The sequence below is a fragment of the Carlito syrichta genome, unplaced genomic scaffold (assembly GCF_000164805.1).
Source record: "Carlito syrichta isolate Samal-C Ts95f unplaced genomic scaffold, Tarsius_syrichta-2.0.1 Scaffold309041, whole genome shotgun sequence".
Classification (NCBI taxonomy): Eukaryota; Metazoa; Chordata; class Mammalia; order Primates; family Tarsiidae; genus Carlito; species Carlito syrichta.
In genome coordinates, this window is record NW_007253137.1 from 1,540,740 (window position 1) to 1,545,277 (window position 4,538).

General features: G+C 45.6%; 1 pseudogene; it reads left to right on the forward strand.

The window, feature by feature from the left end:
• The first annotated feature begins 2,363 nt into the window (after positions 1 to 2,363).
• On the forward strand, positions 2,364 to 2,703 carry LOC103269049 (annotated as a pseudogene).
• Positions 2,704 to 4,538: the final 1,835 nt, after the last annotated feature.

Sequence of the window (4,538 nt, forward strand, 5' to 3'; positions counted from 1 at the left end):
TAAAGAACTGAGAGTCCTGGAACTCTAACCATGTCTAAGCAGTCTTTTTTACATCATCAGCTCAAGAAAAATGGATGTCCTTTATTTTTTTATTTTTATTTTCTTTTGTTTAGTCAGCATTTCTTTTAAAAAATTTTTTATTTCATTTTAAAGATGCGGGGTACAATTCAGGATTAGGTATACAAGTGATCATCGTTCAGGTAAAGTTTGGGCTCCCTTTGGCCCCTACTTCACCTGGTTGAGATCAGGTACACTTATTGATGTTATGTGCCCCCACCCACCCTACCCCACCCCTGCCACAGTTTTGTTTTTTTTTTTTGAGTTGGAGTCTCACTCTGTCGCCCAGACTGGACTGCAGTGGCCGCTCCCGGCCACCGCTGCCTCAACCTGCTGGGCTCCTGCGATCCTTCCGCCTCAGCCTTCCAAGTAGCCGGAATTACAGGCATGTGCTACCAAGCCCAGCTGATTTTTTGATTTATTGTAGAGATGAGGTCTCGCTGCCCAGGTGGGTCTCGAACCTGTGGGCTCAGGCAATCCACTCACCTCAGCCTCCCAAAGGCGTGGGATTACAGGCTGAGCCACCGAGCCCGGCTTCACAGTTTTCAACTACTGTCAATTCATTTCTTAAACTTTATTATTATTATTATTATTTTGAGTTGGAGTCTCACTCTGTCACCCAGGCTGGAGTGCAGTGGCACACTCACAGCCACTGCAGTATCAACCTGCTGGGTTCAGGTGATCCTTCCGCCTCAGCCTGCCAAGTGGCTGGAACTAAAGGCGCGTACTACTACGTCCGGCTAATTTTTTTATTTATTGTAGAGATAGGGTCTCGCCAAGTTGCCCAGGCTGATCTTGAACACCTGGGCTCAGACAATCCTCTCACCTCTGCCTCCCAAAGTGCTGGGATTACAGGCTTGAGCCACCGTGCCCGGCCTTTCTTAAACTTTAAACAAAGCAGGGGAGGGGGCTTGGGAGGAGGGTCCTTTAAGATTAGGAAAAAGAAGTCAGAAGGAGCCCAATCAGAGAACTATAAAAATTTCCCATCATAGTTCTTGCAAAACTGTCCTTGTTTGATGAAAGGACTGAGCAGGAACTTTGGCGTAGTGGAGAAAGTCTCCCTGGTGAAGCTTTTGTGGGTGTTTTTTTCTGCTAAAGCTTTGACTCATTTTCTCAAAACACTCTCATAAGCAGATGTTATCATTGACTCTCCAGAAAGTCAATCTGCAAAATGCCTTCAGCATCCCAAAAACCTGTTGTCATGACCTTTGCTCTTGACCTTTGCTTCTTCTTTGACGGGACCACTTCCAGCTCTTGGTGTCCATTGCTTTTATTGGCTTGGCCTTCAGAATTGTACTGGTAAAGCCATATTTCATCTTCCGTTACAATTCTTCGAAGAAATGCTTCAGGATCTTGATCTTATTTGTTTAAAATTTCCATGGAAATTTCTGCTTTCCTCTGCAACTGACTTGGGCACAATGGTTTTGGCACCCATTGAGTGGAAAGTTTGCTTCACTCTAATTTTTCAGTCAGAATTGTATAAGTTGAACCAACTGAGATGTCTGTGGTTTTGGCTATTGTTTGTGCTGTTAATCGTCCATCATCTTCAATTAGGGCACAAACAAGATGAATTTTTTCTATACCAATTGATGTGGATGGTCTGCTGCTACAGGCTTCAACTCTGTCGTCCCTTCTTAAAGCAAGTTATCCATCTGTAAACTGTAGTTTATTGTGGGGTGTTGTCCCCGTAAGCTTTTCATAAAGTATAAATGACATCACCATTTTTTCATTCATGCTTCACCATACTCTTGATGTTTGTTCTTGTTTCAATTTTAGCAGAATTCATATTGCTGTAATAGGGGCTCTTTTTTTTTTCTTTGAGTCAGAGTCTCAGTCTATCACCCAGGCTGGAGTGCAGTGGCACAATCAAGGCTACCGCAGCCTCGACCTGCTGGGTTCTGGAGATCCTTCTGCCTCTGCCTTCCAAGTGACTGGTGCCACAGGTGCGTGCCACCACAATTTTTTGACTTATTGTAGAGATGAGGTCTCACCAAGTTGTCCAGGCTGGTCTCAAACCCCTGGGCTCAGGCAATCCTCTCGCCCCAACACCCAAGTGCTGGGATTACAGTCATGAGCCACCTCGCCTAGCCTCATGAATTTTTGAAGACCCCTCATGTATTCACAGAACATAAAGAGCCATTTCGTGTTATGTTCCTTTTTAAAGAAATAGTATCATAGCTCCTTTCCCCAGCTGCTGCCAAGGTTCAGTCCTTCTGAGAAAGCTAAGGCTGCATTGGGCTGAGGCCCCCACTTCATCTGGCGACTAGCACTGAGCCTGGCAGCTGCAGCCCTGCACCAGCTGTGCCATGGCATCCGTGTCTGAGCTCATCCACATCTACTTGGTCCTCATTCTGCATGATGAGGTGACTGCCACGGAGGATCAGATCAATGCTCTCATTGAAGCAGCTGGTGTGAATGTTGAACCTTTTTGGTCTGGCTTGTTTGCAAAAGCCTCGGCCAATGTCAAATCAGATCCTCATCTGCAATGTGGAGGCCTGGGGGACCCATGCCAGCTGCTGGTGCCGGACTGACAAGGATCCTGTCTCCTCCACCACTGCTGCTCCAACTGAGGAAAAGAAAGAAGAGGCAGACAAAGAAGAATCTGAGGAGTCTGATGAGGACATGGCCGTTGGTCTTTTTGATTAAACTTTTTATAATGTACTCAATAAACAGCTGAACTCTTTTTTTTTTTTTTTTGAGTTGGAGTCTCACTCTGTCGCCCAGTGGTGACTCATACTCCTGGCCACTGCAGCCTCGACCTGCTGGGCTCAGGCGATCCTTCTGCCTCAGCTTTCCAAGTAGCTGGAACTACAGGCGTGCGCTACCACGCCCGGCTAATTTTTGATTTATTGTAGAGATGAGGTCTTGCCAAATTGCCCGGGTGGGTCTCAAACCCACAGGCTCAGGTAATTCACTCTCCTTGGCCTCCCAAAGTGCTGGGATTACATACAGTCTGAGTCACCAAGCCCGGCCGCTGAACTCTTGAATATAAATAGTATAATGTAAAAATGTGATTTAAAAAATTTAACAGTATTACTTTTAGATCTTCTCATGTCAGTGTATACATTTTTATATATTAAAACATGTGGCTGGGTGCGGTGGCTCTCACCTGTAATCCCAGCTTTGGGAGGCCACTTCAGGAGGATTACTTGAGCCCAGGAGTTCGGGACCAGCCTGGGCAACAAAGTAAGATGCCATCTCTACAAAATCAAAGAATTAGCTCGGCATGATGGCACATGCCTATAGACCGAACTACTCAGGAGGCTGAGGCAGAAGGATCACCTGAGCCCAGAGGTTTGAGGCTGTGGTGAGCTGTGATCATGCAACTACACTCCAGCCTGGGTGACAGAGCAAGACCTGACTCAATCAATATATTTTAAAAATTTAGCTGGGCGTGGTGACTCACGCCTATAATTCCAGCACTTTGGAAGGCCAAGGTGAGAGGATTGCCTGAGCCCATGGGTTTGAGACCAGCATGGGCAACTTGGCGAGATCTCATCTCTGCAATAAATCAAAAAATTAGCCAAGTGTGGTGGCATGTGCCTGTAGTTCCAGTTAGTTGGAAGGCTGAGGCAGAAGAATCACCTGAGCCCAGCAGGTAGAGGCTGTGGTCACTGGGAGCATACCACTGCACTCCAGGCTGTGAGACTCCAACTCAAAGAAAAAAAATTTAAAAACAACCAATTTTGCACATGGTTAAAACAATCAAGTAACACAAGATATAAAAGCAGCCTTCCTCCTTGTTGCTTCTTTCTCTTGGTCCCACATGTCTGAGGAAGCTGCTTTTAATAACTGCTTGAAACTCAGTTCTGTTATTTTTATGTCAGTACATAATATTTCTTGACTTATCAGCTTGAAACATTGCCTGTTAACTTCCTGCTGTGGTGGATGGAGGTTTAACTCCTTTTACTGCCTCTGTGTGCCTGATGCAGTTTCAGGACCACATTCAATTCCTCTGCTGGGCACCTCTGTCCCCAGCCATCTCCGCTTCCGTTTCTTGTTTCATCCACACAGACTGTGCCTCTTGAACCCTTGTTTTGAAAGACAGTGATAAGGTAATTTAGCAGGTCCCCACTTCCGTGGCAGACTTGCATCAAGACTGATATTACATTTCGTTGTGTCAGTCTTGCCAAGACTGATATTACATTTCATTGTGTCACCGTGCTTAATCTTCCACCATTGATCTGTAAGTTGGTTTTAGCAGCTGAAAAACAACAAGCAGCGTTTGCATGATGATGTTTACTGAGTAGGCAATAATACTCAGTGAGACTGAGAGTTTGTACTTCCCTTTCTTCAGATCTGCGGTCAGAGTTCCCATGCCACTCAAAAGAGACAATTCAAAGCTTAAAGAAACAAATAATTCTTCTCCTCCTCCCTTCTCCCTCCTCCTTTTTCTTCTTCTCCGCCCCCTCCTCTTCCTTCTTCGCCTCACCTCCTGTACTCCCACTTCCTGTTCTCACTGTCTGTCTTTTATTCACACC